At 47.6% G+C, this 17,871-nt stretch overlaps 1 long non-coding RNA gene across 2 annotated transcripts; it reads right to left on the bottom strand.

Moving 5' to 3' along the window:
* LOC126070682 (uncharacterized) lies at nt 1-17,639 on the bottom strand. Of its 2 annotated transcripts, none has more exons than XR_007516244.1 (3): nt 17,285-17,639; nt 8,051-8,847; nt 1-476 (listed from the first exon to the last, which is right to left on the bottom strand). It is a non-coding gene; the product is annotated as an uncharacterized LOC126070682 (long non-coding RNA). The 2 variants fall into 2 exon arrangements; XR_007516245.1 differs by having other exon boundaries at nt 1-241.
* Nucleotides 17,640-17,871: the final 232 nt, after the last annotated feature.

Raw genomic sequence — 17,871 nt, 5'->3', positions numbered from 1 at the left:
ACAAACAGAAGTTTATTCTCACAGCCTAGAAGGCTAGAAGTCTGAATTCGAGGTGCCAGCTCTCGGGGGGATGGCTTTCTCTCTCTGTAGGCTCTGAAGGAAGGTCCTTGTCATCAATCTTCCCCTGGTTGAGGAGCTTCTCAGTGCAGAAACCTCAGGTCCAAAGGACACACTCTGCTCCTGGTGCTGCTTTCTTGGTGGTATGTGGTCCCCAACGGCTCGCTTCCCTTTCCCTTTATCTCTTGTAAGATAAAAAGTGATGCATGCAGGGGCGGGGCCAAGATGGCAGACTAGGTAGACGCTACCCCGGATCCCTCTTGCAACAAAGACTCGGAAAAACAAGTGAATCGATCACATACATAACAATCTACGAACCCTGAACAACAAACACAGATTTAGAGACGGAAAAAGAACAAATACGGGGAAGCAGCGACTGTTTTCGGAGCCTGGAGCCAGCGTCCCAGTCAGCGGAATTTCTGGAAAAACAAGTTTCCCAGTGAAGGCTTGGAGACAGCAGTCGATATCAAACCACATAAAGAAGCAGACCATGACAGCTTCTACAACCCCCCAAACAAAAGAATCAAAATCTTTCCCAAATGAAGATACAATCCTGGAATTATCAGATACAGAATATAAAAAACTAATTTACAGAATGCTTCAAGACATCAGAAATGAAAAAAGGCAAACTGCAGAAAAAGCCAAGGAACACACTGATAAAACAGTTGAAGAACTCAAAAAGATTATTCAAGAACATAGTGGAAAAATTAATAAGTTGCAAGAATCCATAGAGAGACAGCATGCAGAAATCCAAAAGATTAACAATAAAATTACAGAATTAGACAACGCAATAGGAAGTCAGAGGAGCAGACTCGAGCAATTAGAATGCAGACTGGGAAATCTGGAGGACCAGGGAATTAACAACAACATAGCTGAAAAAAAAAAAAAAACAGATAAAAGAATTAAAAAAAAAGAAGAAACCCTAAGAATCATGTGCGATTCTATCAATAAGGATAACTTGCGTGTGATTGGAGTCCCAGAACAGGGAGGGAGGACAGAAAACACAGAGAAAATAGTTGAAGATCTCCTGACAGAAAACTTCCCTGACATCATGAAAGACGAAAGGATATCTATCCAAGATGCTCATCGAACCCCATTTAAGATTGATCCAAAAAGAAAAACACCAAGACATATTATCATCAAACTTGCCAAAACCAAAGATAAAGAGAAAATTTTAAAAGCAGCCAGGGAGAAAAGAAAGGTCACCTTCAAGGGAGACTCAATAAGAATAAGTTCAGACTACTCAGCAGAAACCATGCAGGCAAGAAGGGAATGGGACGACATATACAGAGCACTGAAGGAGAAAAACTGCCAGCCAAGGATCATATATCCAGCAAAACTCTCTCTGAAATATGAAGGCGAAATTAAGATATTTACAGATAAACACAAGTTTAGAGAATTTGCAAAAAGCAAACCAAAGCTACAAGAAATACTAAAGGATATTGTTTGGTCAGAAAACCAGTAATATCAGATACCAGCACAACACGAGGTCACAAAACAGAACATCCTGATATCACCTCAAATACGGAAATCACAAAAACAAATTAAGATTAATTAAAAAAAAATGCTCATAACAGGGAATCACTGAAGTCAATATGTAAAAGATCACAATAATCAAAAAGAGGGACTAAATACAGGTGGCATAGAACTGCCATATGGAGAGTGATACAAGGCGATATAGAACATTACAAGTTAGGTTTTTACTTAGAAAAATAGGGGTAAATATTAAGGTAACCACAAAAAGGTATAACAACTCCATAACTCAAGATAAAAGCCAAGAAAAACGTAACAACTCAACAAACATAAAGTCAAACACTACGAAAGTGAGGATCTCACAAATTACTAAGAAAAACGTCTCAGCACAAAAAAGTAAGTGGAAAAATGAAATGGTCAACAACACACATAAAAAGGCATCAAAATGACAACACTGAACACTTATTTATCTATAATTACGCTGAATGTAAATGGACTAAATGCACCAATAAAGAGACAGAGAGTCTCGGACTGGATAAAGAAACACGATCCGTCTATATGCTGCCTACAAGAAACACACCTTAGACTTAGAGACACAAACAAACTAAAACTCAAAGGATGGAAAAAAATATATCAAGCAAACAACAAGCAAAAAGAAGAGGAGTAGCAATATTAATTTCTGACAAAATAGACTTTAGACTTAAATCTACCACAAAGTATAAAGAAGGACACTACATAATGATAAAAGGGACAATTGATCAGGAAGACATAACCACATTAAATATTTATGCACCCAGTGACAGGTCTGCAAGATACATAAATCAAATTTTAACAGAACTGAAAAGTGAGATAGACACCTCCACAATTACAGTAGGAGACTTCAACACACCACTTTCGGAGAAGGGCAGGACATCCAGTAAGAAGCTCAATAGAGACACGGAAGACCTAATTACAACAATCAACCAACTTGACCTCATTGACTTATACAGAACTCTCCACCCAACTGCTGCAAAGTATACTTTTTTTTCTAGCGCACATGGAACATTCTCTAGAATAGACCACATATCAGGTCATAAAACAAACCTTTGCAGAATCCAAAACATCGAAATATTACAAAGCATCTTCTCAGACCACAAGGCAATAAAACTAGAAATCAATAACAGAAAAACTAGGGAAAAGAAATCAAATACTTGGAAACTGAACAATACCCTCCTGAAAAAAGACTGGGTTATAGAAGATATCAAGGAGGGAATAAGGAAATTCATAGAATGCAACAAGAATGAAAACACTTCCTATCAAAACCTCTGGGACACAGCAAAAGCAGCGCTCAGAGGCCATTTTATATGGATAAATGCACACATACAAAAAGAAGAAAGAGCCAAAATCAGAGAACTGTCCCTACAACTTGAACAAATAGAAACTGAGCAACTAAAGAATCCATCAGGCACCAGAAGAAAACAAATAATAAAAATTAGAGACGAACTAAATGAATTAGAGAACAGAAAAACAATTGAAAGAATTAACAAAGCCCAAAGCTGGTTCTTTGAAAAAATTAACAAAATTGATAAACCATTGGCTAGACTGACTAAAGAAATACAGGAAAGGAAACAAATAACCCGAATAAGAAACGAGATGGGCCACATCACAACAGACCCAACTGAAATTAAAAGAATCATATCAGATTATTACGAAAAATTGTACTCTAACAAATTTGCAAACCTAGAAGAAATGGATGAATTCCTGGAAAAACACTACCTACCTAAACTAACACAATCAGAAGTAGAACAACTAAATAGACACATAACAAAAAAAGAGATTGAAACGGTACTCAAAAAACTTCCAACAATAAAAAGCCCTGGCCCGGACGGCTTCACTGCAGAGTTCTACCAAACTTTCAGAGAACAGTTAACACCACTACTACTAAAGGTATTTCAAAGCATAGAAAACGACGGAATACTACCCAACTCATTCTATGAAGCCACCATCTCCCTGATACCAAAACCAGGTAAAGACATTACAAAAAAAGAAAATTACAGACCTATATCCCTCATGAACATAGATGCAAAAATCCTCAACAAAATTCTAGCCAATAGAATTCAACAACATATCAAAAAAATAATTCACCACGATCAAGTGGGATTTATACCAGGTATGCAAGGCTGGTTTAATATCAGAAAAACCATTAATGTAATCCACCATATAAATAAAACAAAAGACAAAAACCACATGATCTTATCAATTGATGCAGAAAAGGCATTTGACAAAGTCCAACATCCTTTTATGATAAAAACTCTCACCAAAATAGGAATTGAAGGAAAATTCCTCAGCATAATAAAGGGCATCTATGCAAAGCCAACAGCCAACATCATTCTAAATGGAGAGAACCTGAAAGCATTTCCCTTGAGAATGGGAACCAGACAAGGATGCCCTTTATCACCGCTCTTATTCAACATCGTGCTAGAAGTCCTAGCCAGGGCAATTAGGCTAGACAAAGAAATAAAGGGCATCCAGATTGGCAAGGAGGAAGTAAAATTATCTCTATTTGCAGATGACATGATCTTATACACAGAAAACCCTAAGGAATCCTCCAGAAAACTACTGAAACTAATAGAACAGTTTGGCAGAGTCTCAGGTTATAAAATAAACATACAAAAATCACTGGGATTCCTCTACATCAACAAAAAGAACATCAAAGAGGAAATAACCAAATCAATACCATTCACAGTAGCCCCCAAGAAGATAAAATACTTAGGAATAAATCTTACCAAGGATGTAAAAGACCTATACAAAGAAAACTACAAAGCTCTACTACAAGAAATTAAAAAGGACCTACTTAAGTGGAAAAACATACCTTGCTCATGGATAGGAAGACTTAACATAGTAAAAATGTCTATTCTACCAAAAGCCATCTATACATACAATGCACTTCCGATCCAAATTCCAATGTCATTTTTTAAGGTGACAGAGAAACAAATCACCAACTTCATATGGAAGGGAAAGAAGCCTCGGATAAGTAAAGCATTACTGAAAAAGAAGAAGAAAGTGGGAGGCCTCACTCTACCTGATTTCAGAACCTATTATACAGCCACAGTAGTCAAAACGGCCTGGTACTGGTACAACAACAGGCACATAGACCAGTGGAACAGAATTGAGAACCCAGATATAAATCCAACCACATATGAGCACCTGATATTTGACAAAGGCCCAGTGTCAGTTAATTGGGGAAAAGATAGTCTTTTTAACAAATGGTGCTGGCATAATTGGATATCCATTTGCAAAAAAATGAAACAGGATCCATACCCCACACCAAGCACAAAAGTTAACTCCAAGTGGATCAAAGACCTAAACATAAAGACTAAAACGATAAAGATCATGGAAGAAAAAATAGGAACAACCCTAGGAGCCCTAATACAAGGCATAAACAGAATACAAAACATTACCAAAAATGACGAAGAGAAACCAGATAACTGGGAGCTCCTAAAAATCAAACACCTATGCTCATCTAAAGACTTCACCAAAAGAGTAAAAAGACCACCTACAGACTAGGAAAGAATTTTCAGCTATGACATCTCCGACCAGCTCCTGATCTCTAAAATCTACGTGATTCTGTCGAAACTCAACCACAAAAAGACAAACAACCCAATCAAGAACTGGGCAAAGGAAATGAACACACACTTCACTAAAGAAGATATTCAGGCAGCTAACAGACACATGAGAAAATGTTCTCGATCATTAGCCATTAGAGAAATGCAAATTAAAACTACGATGAGATTCCATCTCACTCCAACAAGGCTGGCATTAATCCAAAAAACACAAAATAATAGACGTTGGAGAGGCTGCAGAGAGATTGGAACTCTTATACACTGCTGGTGGGAATGTCAAACGGTACAACCACTTTGGAAATCTATCTGGCGTTATCTTAAACAGTTAGAAATAGAACTACCATATAACCCAGAAATCCCACTCCTCGGAATATACCCTAGAGAAATAAGAGCCTTCACACGAACAGATATATGCACACCCATGTTTATTGCAGCTCTGTTTACAATAGCAAAAAGCTGGAAGCAACCAAGGTGTCCATCAACGGATGAATGGATAAATAAATTGTGGTATATTCACACAATGGAATACTACGCATCAATAAAGAACAGTGATGAATCTGTGAAACATTTCATAACATGGAGGAACCTGGAAGGCATTATGCTGAGCGAAATGAGTCAGAGGCAAAAGGACAAATATTGTATAAGACCACTATTATAAGATCTTGAGAAATAGTATAAACTGAGAAGAACACACACTTTTGTGGTTACGAGGCGGGGAGGGAGGGAGGGAGGGAGAGGGTTTTTTACTGATTAATTAGTAGATAAGAACTGCTTTATGTGAAGGGAAGGACAACACTCAATACATGGAAGGTCAGCCCAATTGGACTGGACCAAAAGCAGAGAAGTTTCCGGGATAAAATGAATGCTTCAAAGGTCAGCGGAGCAAGGGCGGGTGTTTGGGAACCATGGTTTAAGGGGACTTCTAAGTCAATTGGCAAAATAATTCTGTTATGAAAACATTCTGCACCCCACTTTGAAATGTGGTGTCTGGGGTCTTAAATGCTAACAAGCGGCCATCTAAGATGCATCAATTGGTCTCAACCCACCTGGAGCAAAGGAGAATGAAGAACACCAAGGCCACACGACAACTAAGAGCCCCAGAGACAGAAAGGGCCACATGAACCAGAGACCTACATCATCCTGAGACCAGAAGAACTAGTTGGTGCCCGGCCACAATCGATGACTGCCCTGACAGGGAGCACAATAGAGAACCCCTGAGGGAGCAGGAGATCAGTGGGATGCAGACCCCAAATTCTCATAAAAATACCATACTTAATGGTCTGACTGTGACTAGAGGAATCCCGGCGGGCATGGTCCCCAAACCTTCTGTTGGCACAGGACAGGAACCATTCCCGAAGACAACTCATCAGACATGAAAGGGACTGGACAGTGGGTGGGAGACAGATGCTGAAGAAGAGTGAGCTAATTATATCAGGTGGACACTTGAGACTGTGTTGGCATCTCCTGTCTGGAGGGGGGATGGGAGGATAGAGAGAGTTGGAAGCTGGCAAAATTGTCACGAAAGGAGAGACTGGAAGGGCTAACTCATTAGGGGGAGAGCAAGTGGGAGTAAGGAGTAAGGTGTATATAAACTTATATGTGACAGTGTGACTTGATTTGTAAACGTTCACTTGAAGCTCAATAAAAGTTAATACTAAAAAAAAAAAGTGATGCATGCCACACCCCAGGAAGCCACCCTCTACACTGATCATGGATGTGTCCTAAGTAAGGGTGTTACATCCCACCTTAATCCTCTTTAACATAATCTAATCTTGCCTCATTAACAACAGGCAAAGATTAGGATTTACAACACAGAAAAATTACATCAATCACAAAATGGAGGACAACCACACATTACTGGGAATCACAGCCTAACCAAGTTGACACATATTTTGGGGGGACACAATGTGATTCATAACAGAGACCCAAGGGCTCGCCCCGGTATCAAGGGGTATGGTCAACAGCATGCACAGGTGAGCCACCAACTGAACAGAAGCTCATAGGCTCATCGGAGGTGGAGAATCCAGACGGTTTGGAGGAGACTTAAGGTCACACTTAGACACATGGAGTTTCAGACACATGGAGCAGTTGTGGAGATGTCAGTGTAAAGCCTGGGCAGTGGTCATTGTGAGCACGAGTAGCAGATAGTCACGGGACTGTGCAGTGAAGCAAGCAGCAGAACAGAGGGCGTCCAGGCCACAGCTAAAGCAGCAGAGGAGGGTCACAGAAGTACTGGCAGGGTAGATGAGGAGTGAGTCCTGGGACATGGGGAGAAGTGACTACAGGCTGGGATGAATTGCTCTGTGTCCAATTCTGTAAAGGAGTCTCATAAGAAGAGAGCCGAAAGGTATCCATTGAATCTTGAAAACTGGAGATGACAGGTGGGTCAGTTTGGATGCTTTTGGCTATACTTTAACTGTGCTGGGTTGAACAGTAGCCCCCCAAAAGATATGTCCAAATCCTAAGCCCCGGTACGTGTGAATGTGACCTTATTAGGAAATAGGGTCTTTGCCGATGCAACCAAGTTAAGCTGAATTTGTACAGGATTGGAGTGGATCCTAAATCTAATGACGTACAAGGAGAGGGAGATTCAGAAACACAGACAGACAAGAGGGAAGACGGCCATGTGAAGACTGAAGCAGGGATTAGAGTGCTGCAGTCACGAGCCAAGGAACACAAAGCATTGCCAGCCACCACCCGAAGCTAAGAAGAGGCAAGAAAGGATCCTCCCCTAGAGCCTTCAGAGAGAGCACAGTCCTGCCGACACCTTGACTCTGGATTTCTGGCCTCCAGAACTGTGAGAGAATACATGTCCGTTACTGTAAGCCCCCAGCGTGTGGTCTGTGTTATAGCAGTGCAGGAAACTCATACACTTACTAAAGAAATCTCGAGCAATAAGCATTTGTTTTCTTTCTTACCTAACAAGTCTGGAGGCAGGTCATTCAGGACTGGTACAGCCTCTTGGCGATGTAGAGCTCAGAACTGAGTTTTCTGCATTCCTTTGACCTTCACATGGCTCCAAGCGTGTGTTAGCACAACCATGTCCAATGGCAGAGATAAGGACACAACACCACCCCTGCATCTCTTAGAAGAAGGAGCAATTTTCCCAGAGGCCCTGTGCGTGCCCCTGGCCAGGCCCGGATCATGTACCCCTAGCAGGTCCAGGAGGGCAAACATGTGGCATTTCCAGGCTGCATCATGTTAGTTTTCAGCCAACAGAGAAGGGAGAAGTGGAGTGTGGCAATTGGATGGGCAGCCAGGAGTACCTGCTATACCTGGAAACCTCAAGGGAAGGCTGTTGAACAGTTTCAATGACTTAGCAAGAAGTTAAAGGACATTGTCCATCAAAGGAGGAAGAATGAGGGTACACGGAGGGCAAATGCGGAGTGTCCAAGCAGGCTGCTTAGATGAGGGAAATGAGCAGCAAGGCAGGGGAGCAGAGCCAGAGAGAGGCTGGGTCATAGTGTGGGAGAGACTTAAATTTCCAGCAAGCTTTCAGACCAAGAGGACGCAGTCAGTATAGAGTGCAGGGCTGAAGATTTAGGAGAGAAAGGGGATTGTTGCCGGGCCTGGTGTCAGAAAAGCTTAGCGAAATGGGAACAAATACTTTCCCGAATCATCTGGGCTGGCTGGGGATGGACACGCAGGCAAGGAAATCTGTCCTCTGAAGCTGCAGGTTGTAGCCATGGGCAGTGGAGGGCCTTGATTTTCCTCCCTGAAAGCGCAAAGGAGAGCAAGTGTAAAAAACCACGTTGAATTATTGGAGGAACTAGAAAAGGGAGCCAATCAAGCCTTAGAAAGATATCTTGGCAGGTGGCACAGAGCCACAAAGATACCCGACTGCAGGGCCATCTGGGAGCTTCATGGTCGGGGCAGAGAGGGAGGGAGCCATGACAAAGGATGGCATGAGGCTGAGCTCGCGCACCTGTGCTGGGAGCTGAGGCCCAGTGTGCAAGGAACCGGAGCTGCATGAGAGGCATTCTGCAGAGCAGAGAGGAAGGGAGAGGCCCAGGGAGGGCCTGGTGACCTCACAGCAAACAAAACATCAAGCCTTATTGAAGCCAAAGAACAAGGAGAGTGGAAGAGCAGCCAGTAGAGAACCCTGGATACCTCTCAGCCATTGCTTCACACAGATGCATGTGCACAAGGCTCGCCTCCGCTGCCCTGGGCTCCACAGAACGGAATCTAGATTCACAGCTTGAAGACGGGGGCAGGGCAGGTCATGCAGAGGGAGGCCAAAGGACAGATGCTTCCCCCTGTCACTCACTGGGCAGAACATTCTGGGAAGCATTTCATGAGCTCTCAGAAGGTTCCAGCAGGACCTAGCACCATCCCTGTCCACTCCCCTTATCCCACACTGCTGATCCCTCAGATCACATTCTCACATTAACTACCCGCATGCAAACCTGTGTCTTGGGCTCTGCTCTCAGAAGTACCCAGCTACATCCCTGGAGTTTAAGATCTTCAAGGTGGGCAGTTCAGGGTGATGGCAGACACAGAGATAGTACTAAGAGTACATGGTGAACCAAAGTAGAGCTGAGAGTCTCCAGCACTGAGAAGGTCAAAGAATTGTGAGCCTGGGGCAATCATGATCAGGGGAACGACACCGCCTTTGAAGTGCAGAAGCTTGGTTTTGGAGGCAAACCCTGTGAATCTCGCCCTTGACCTCTGTGCGCCTCAGCTCCTGGCTTACACTATAAGGATAGCAACATCCACATCTCAGACTAGCCTGGAGGATCAAACAAGGTTACTGTAGTTTTTGGTATGGTACGCCACAAGCCAGCGTCATCGTGACACAAAAGTCTCCTTGGATGGTAATGATTGTAAGAGTCCCATCGAGGCTGCTAAAGAGACTTCATAGGCTACCCGCACCCACGCCTCCAGCTGAAGGAGCCCTACCTTAATCCCAGCATCTCCACACGGGGGCAGTGTTGGCCCAGGAGCTGAACTCCGGCCAGCGGGCACGGAAACAAATGGCCAAGTCTGCCTACTGTCACACCACAGAAATTAACCATTGCAGGTGGGAAAACCTGGGCGGCAGCCTGGCACTCTGTTTTAACAGGTGGGCGAGCAGAGGCTGCAGAGCTAGGATTCCAGGCACACATGGTGCCGCAGCTCCAGGATGACTAATCTACAGATGCTAACAGTCCTGAGAGTCCGTGATTCCAACACTCCATGATTCTGTGATTTTTATCCCAGAATTCTATTATCTCATGTTCTAAGACTCTCAATCTATAGCTCCCTGCTTAAATAATCTTAAGATTCCAAGAGCCAATGGCTCTATTTATTCAGTCACTCTAGGTCTGATTCTGTGATTGAAGGGTTCCAGCATTTCACAATCTCAATCATTCATTCGTTCATTCATTCATTCATCCAGAGTTTATCATGTATCCACTTAGGATGTTAGAAGTCCATGGCTCTGTCTCCATGATTCTCAGAGTCCATCCTTTTCTCCATGTGGAAATCCACAATTCCCACAACCCCAGGTCCCCCTTGAGGAGGGCAGGTTCAAAAATAATGGCTCTTGCCATGAGAACCCAATCACTTATCCCTTCTACATGGCCATGTGCTAAATGAAGGAAGGAGGGGCTTGGAACTGGGGTGACAATAGAGGAAGACATGCTTAATGGACCCCAGACTTGATTTCCAGAGTAACAAAGAGTTGCCAAGTGAGCTAAAGAGCTAATGGGTAGATACCACAACTTGACCACCAACAAGCGCACACATGATTTTTGTGTATGAAGGACATTCATTCAATGAGCCTTTGTGACTAGCCTCCTATGAGTTGTCATTCAAAGGTGGAGTAGACATGTGATGTTGGGATGACTCCGAGTCAACAGATACTCTCTACAACATGCCAAAAGGAAGTCAGCATGGTAGCGTGGAAGGATCCCGGGGATGGGGTCCAGGACCAACTTCTAGCCCCCTTTGCCCCTCACTGTGTGTCACTACACCCTGTACAGGGAGAGGTCTGACCTAAGCTCTAGTCGATTCCACAGTATCTAATCTGACCCTATGGAAGGTAGAACGGAATTCTAAGCAGGGGTTTGAGGAGGTAGCTAATAGAGGCAGGGCTCACTGCGGAACCATACCTTGAGACAGACTGGATTCCTTCCCAAAAAGAGTTCCCTAAATCTCTGCAAACACTGTCTCTGGGACACCAGCATCCACAGAGTTGGGCCCACAACCATAGAACCTCCATCCTTATTTAAGTGGGTGTTCCATACTACAGGACTCTCCCAATGGGACCAGTACAAACGTCCATGTTCTCCAGACACCAGGATTCCTATGTCCCTTACCTCCCTCTTGGCACTCTGGTTTTCGTTCACAGGCACAACATTTACCATGTGGCCCCACGGGTTAAGGCTAGCTTTCTGAGTTCTAAGTCCCACAATCAGCATCCAGATCTCAGAGGGACTTATTTTATGGAGACACATACTCTACAGAGGATAACCAGAGAGACTGGGAATCCAATCCCGAGTCAACTTCCTCTAGGAGCACTGGCAAAGTGGCTTCACCTCACTAGCCATCAGCTGCCTCTCCACGAACACTGAACTGAAGGGGGTTCTCTCCACGTAACACTTAGTAGAATGCTGGGCAGCAGTGGGCACCCACGGGTGGTCCTTGTCACCACCACACTCACAGGACCTAGTGAATTCTCGGATCCAATGACCTGCCCTCGCAGTAAGAAACTTCTGAATAACACAGAGGAGGGAAAGCTCCACGAGGACCTGTGCTGGAGAGGAGGTTGTTGTTAGTCGCCACAGAGTTGATTCCAACTCAAGATGACCCCATGTGTGCAGAGCAGGGTTTCTGAACTTGTTCGGTCCAGTTCGAACCCCTGCCGAGAATTTGCATTTCTAACAAGTTCCCAGGAAGTTATACATAAGAATCACCTGGGGATCTTGTTAAACTGTAGATTCTGATTCAGTGTATCTGGGTGGAAATGCAAGTTCTCAGCAGGGTTGGAACTGGAATAAACCGGTTCAAAGCCCAGATGCAGAGAGTAGTATGCTCCATAGGGTTTTCAGGGCTGTGACCTTTCAGAAGCAGATCACCAGGCCTGTCTTCTGAGGCACCTCCAGGTGGGTTCAAACCGCCAACCTTTCAGCTAGTAGTCGAACCCTTAACTGTGCCACTCGGGGACTCTCCGGCTTTTAAAATATAATTAACTACTACAAACAAAGATCTGGACTGATACCACCAGACACACACATACCCAGATTAGATCCATAGCAGAGATTCTCCAGTACCAAGTCTGTCTTGGAAGAAGTACAGCCAGAATGATCCTTAGAAACAAGGATGGCAAGACTTCATCTCACATACTGTGGACATGTTATCACGAAGGACCAGTCCCTGGAGAGGGACATTGTGCTTGGTAAAGTAGAGGGTCAGTGAAAAAGAGGAAGACACTCAACGAGATGGATTGACACAGTGGCTGCAACAATGGGCTCGAGCATAGCAACGACTGTGATGATGGCTCAGGACTGGGCAGTGTTTTGTTCTGCTTTACATAGGGTTGCTATGAGTCAGAACCAACTCAACGACATCTAATAACAACAACAGAGACTCTCTGAGAAAAGTCAGTCAGGGGGAGAGGTGCCCATGGGAGGGACGAGGTTACCCCAGTGCCCAGTGGGGTGGCTGAGCTATGACACTAGGCTGTACCTACTCAACCAGGGACAGTGGACAAGCCAAAGAGGTCCAGGTTGATAGTCTGAACAAAGGCTGTGGTAGGAACTGAAAAAGGAAAACGCTGTGTACTGAAGATCGAGTAGGAGGTGAGGGCCTAAATGCACAAATAACACACACAAGCATCACGTGGTGGAAACAGCATGACCCTCCTCAGGAAGACAGATGGCCCTGAGTCGCAGTCTTGGCTCCAGCACTTGAACCAGTCCTGAGTTCTCTGTGCTTGTTTCTCCTCACCTGCCAAATGAGGACCACTGTCCATGCCCCAGGGCCGTAGAGAACTCTACTAGATGTCTTTGCAAAGGACCTGACCATGCCGCCTGCCTGGCCTGTGCCTCCCATCCGCAGCATTAGCCATTGAGGACCGAAATCGTCACCATGGAAGTAATGACGCTCTGACAGATGCCAACAAGAAGAGAGAAGGAGTGGAGGGAAGAGAGACAGCAGCTCGCAAGTGCGAAGAAGGGCCCACCAGTCATGACAGAGTGCGTGTAGAAAGAGAAACACGTGTCGATAGCCGGGCGGCCAGTCACAGGCCAAAGGCTGGGGCCCACTGCACCCGCCAGCTCATGCGCTCATGCGCAGACATTTGCCCATTTTCCTGGGTGCGTTCTGCAGAACCACACCCGGTGGGCCCACCCCAGCTGCTCTCATTGGAGCTATGCCCCGGGAGCTGCAGCAAACTCATGAGGGTCTACAGAATACTTGAAATGTTCAAGGGAGACACAGCACCGCACATCCTGTCGGATACTTCCGGGCTCCAAGGACTTTTGTTTCTGAATTTGGTTCTGGGGTATTCCTTTCGAAGATATCTTTACCTTTGTGAGGCTACGTTTTGGCTGTTGATATGATGAAAAGCAAGCACCATGTAAAAATCCATGTGGAACAGGAAGTGAGGGGGTCCTCTGTGCCTGGCCCCAGCTTGAGACCCCGCCATGCCCACAGACATTCTTCCCACCCCTTAGCAACTGCGCTTACTGAAGAATGAGGTAAAAATATGACCTTTTTTTTTTCTTTCAACTTAGGTGAATTATTCTCTCTAAGTTGTTAGAACATGAATAATTATCAAGTTGTTTGGGCCTGATTTCCTTAATCAACAAACTGCGAGGTACTTCTTTTGGCCTACGGTGCTGTGAAAACTGGCCTCTGCCTTTGGAGTGAAGAATCTTCCTCCTGCAGGTAAAGTCTCCCCAAGTGACACACAGACTCCCACACAAGCTTCCAGAAGGAACTTCAGGACTAAATGGGGCGTCCTCCTGGCCCTCTGACTGTTCACTGGCCTTGTCCTCTAGGCCCCTTTGCCATGGAACCCCCAGGCCTCAAAGTTTTCTTGCTGCCCAAACCCCTTTCCTGCCTTCCAACTTCTTTTTGCTCAAAGAGAGGAAAAGAATGATACAAACGTCTAAGCAGTTAGGATCTGTAATCCTGCTCCCTGCCCTCAGTACAGGAACAACCCCTACAAACCCCACCTGACACCTGCCAGGCACCGTGCTCTCACTGCCTCAGAGACCAAACTGCCAACCCAAGATGCCACCATCCATCGGGCCAGGGAGTCAACCCTGAGCAGGGACCTCCACAAGCCCCTGCAAGAGTGCCTCCTTTTCTGGCTGGAAGGGACCACCCCCCAGGGACCTCCAGCTGCCTATGGTGGGGCAAAACATTTTCTTTCCTCCAAGGCCCCTCCAGGATCATCAATAAATGGAGAATTTTGTTGAATCAAACGTGGCAGATAATCCCCAAGCTTCAGCTCAAAAGCCACCCCCTCCATCAAGCCTTCTCAGATTATACCACATCGCCATGTCCTCTGCCACACAGACAGTCCTTGCTCTCCAGAGGTGTTTCTTTGGCTGTGTCCTGCAGATGGAAAGACCCTTGAGGACAGGTCATTCGCCCAAAGCAAGGAGGGCAGCAGTGGCCCTATGGTCTGTGTAGAAGGCTGTGGCACAGGGCCCAGCTCAGGTTCCAGGCAGGAGTTGCAGAGGGTGCACCCGGGGGCTCCCCTCACCTTCAGCCTCCTAAGAACAGGATGAGAAGTGCCAGGCCAGAGTTGGCCCCAAGCAGAGTCATGCTACAGAGTTTGGATTTTATCCTGGAAGCAAGGTGCAGAATTTTAAGCTGAGGGGACAAGGAGGAACCCCACACCCTCCGGAAGGAAAGAGACGTCCCTTTCCTGAGTTCCTTTACATCAGCTGGGTGATGAACTCAGGCCCCCCTCCCCCCCGCCACCCTCCTTTAGGGCTGGTGGGAAACTCCAGCTCAGGCAGTAAGGGGCAGCCACCATTTCCCTGTCAGATCAGATTCTCAGGGACTTAGATTGTACCCAGAAAAGGAGGCAGGACCCCTATTCTCAGCATGTCCCCTGCTGTAAGCTTACCCCTGGATCCCTGGAGGGCTGACAGACCCACCACCCTTCCCTCCGAGGTCCTGCTGCCCTGCAGCCTTCTTCCGTCTCTCTGCACACGCCACCCCCACACTGGGCTGGTGGGGGGGGGCAAGGCTTGCACAAAGACTGCAAGGGGTGAACAGCACTTTGCATAGTGCCCAGTAGGCAGGAAGGAGCTTGATAAGCATGTACAAAGAGAAGGTTCTGGAATCCAGCCCAGCACCATCATGAAGCCTCCCCTCATTTGCTTTCTCAGCCACTGCAAGACTACTCTGAAGACAAGGGGCAACCTCTCTCTTCACCGAGCTCTCTGGCATAGGGCGCCCTCACCCAGGAGTGGTGCCTGGGCCGGGCTTAGCTCTCCCTGCACCCTGCACCCTGCACCCTGCACCCTGCCCAGCGCTTGCCCTTCAGCTCCCTGCTCCTCCCTTCCATCGTCTGCAGAATGAGGAGGCTAGCTGTCCTCAGGATGTCCAGTGCTCACAGCCCTTGAAGACACCCCAGGGGCAGGGGCCAGGGGGCCGGGAGCTAATGCCACAGACAGGGAGAGAAAAGCAAGAAGCTAGGTGGAGGCTTTGAAGGTGGAAGGTCTGCGACTGGGCTCAGAGAGGCAGGAGGGGGAAGAAGACACAGCACACCTGCTCCGTTTGCAGGCTCTTTCGTGTCCTCCAGTGGGCACAGCCACCCCTCCTTTGTGTGTGCGGAGTCAGCAGCCCTCTTGGGGCTCCCCGTACAGGCGCTAATCCTCAGGCCCCACAGCTGGGGAGGCGGGGGCAGAAGCGCCTGGGGCTTGGCCCCCACCCCGCTCCCACAGACAAGCCCAGGTTCCTCCAGTAATGCTATAATTGGGTGGGATTTTCACTGAGAGAGAGGGAAAGTCCAGAGGAGAACTACGAGCCAGATCCCCCTCCCTCCTTCCCCCAGCTCATTCCAGAATTCTCCCCTCCTTCCCTCTGAGGCTGGGGGGCACACACTGACTCCAAGAAGGGGTAGCGGGAATGGGGCCTCTGAGGCTGGGGGGCACGCACTGACTCCAAGAAGGGGTAGCGGGAATGGGGCATGCATAGACTTAACTGGATCCAAAGACTTGTGTAGAGAAAAGCGAACTTTCCTTGAAAGAGAAAGGCTCTCCCTCCGCATTGAGGTGACCCCCCTGGGGTGAGTGCAGGAGGACCTTAGGCATCTCTAACCCAGTGGGATTCCTTTGCAGTTGGGGAAACTAAGGCAGAGGGGGAGCCCCCAGCATGGTGGGGGTTGCTGCCTGTCTCTCGGTTCTCAAGCCAGTGCTGCCCACACCACTTTCCCTGCCAGGAAACACTGCAGAAATGGCCCCAGGACCTTCCCTGCAAAGCTCAGAGCTCCTGGAGAGGGGACAAGTTCACAGCAAAAAGAGACACCATTGAGGAGTCAAAAGTTCTGATTTCTAGTCAAAGCTCTGCCCTGGGTAGCTTCCCTGAGCCTCTCTCCTGGCTCTAAAATGGCAGGGCAACATGAATTCCTGCTAAGCTGACAGCCAGCATTACTGTGACACAGACCTATGAGACCAGCCCAGTGACAGGTGGGAAAGCCTGCAGGATGTGTTATGTATGGTTCATTGTTAGTGTGTACCAAAGTGGGGAGCTGGGGGAGACTTCGTTGCCTTTCTCTGTCCCTCCCCAAATAACGAAACTTCCCAACCTCCCTGGCCTGCAGATGAATATGCAAACGCTGAGAACCTGTGACTGGAAGCTGAGAGCTGGGTTCACCCCAGTGGCCCTGGACAAGTCCTTCCTTTCCCTGCTCTTCCCTTTCCCCATCAACAAAGTCATATCGCTTACTGAGACTGACAAACAACTTGCACAGGAGAGGCTAAGTCAGTCTGCACGCACTGTTAACCCCTGACAGACTCAGCGGTCCGTGGTCCCAGAGACAGGGACGGTGGCTGCTCCGCCTCGAGGGCTTCCACCGAGGCCGGCCCTCGCAGGGCCAGGGGTGCCGCGCTCTCCTCCCTGGCTGGGTGTAGGGGGAGAAAGGGAAGGTATCCACACCTGAGCCCCACAGGGACCTGCAGACTCGCGGCTGCACCCTGGACGCCCACCTGGGCACTGTCCCTGGGCTAGGCCACTCCTGGCCGGTTCCTCTCCTTCTGCCGAGCCGCGCGGGCAGCCTAGGTGCGGGCGAAGAGGGTCGGCAGCGGGCAGAATAGCGAGGCGCCATGCGAAGGTACAGCTTCCGACACATGGTCCTCCAAAGCAAGGAGATGGACTAGAATGAGCCTCAGACCAGCCACCTGGAGGGCAAGGGAATAAGAGAGACCGGGGACACGCGGCAGAGCTGGAGCGAGAATGGGAGGGCGCGTTCCAAGCTGATAGCAGGACGCAAGAGACTCGGAAACCGAGGGCGCGGCCCGGGAGCCTCGAGGGGGCGCGGACCCCGGGCTCCCCCCGGGCGCCGCCTGCCGACCACACTGTTTCTCTTCTGCCACCTCGGGTCGGGCCGCCGCCAGACCGCCGGCCCACCTGGTGCAGTGCTGCGCCCGGAGACCGTGCACCTCACGCGCCCCGTGCACCCGCGTGCTCGGTGCACCCGGACCGCACCCGTGCGCCCCACCCCCGCGACACGCGCGCCCCGTGCACCCCGAGGACCAACGCACCCCACTGCCGCAGGAGGGGCCAGAGCCGCCGC

This window comes from Elephas maximus, chromosome 2, assembly GCF_024166365.1.
Source record: "Elephas maximus indicus isolate mEleMax1 chromosome 2, mEleMax1 primary haplotype, whole genome shotgun sequence".
Classification (NCBI taxonomy): domain Eukaryota; kingdom Metazoa; phylum Chordata; class Mammalia; order Proboscidea; family Elephantidae; genus Elephas; species Elephas maximus.
This window is presented reverse-complemented; position numbering and strand designations above follow the sequence as displayed.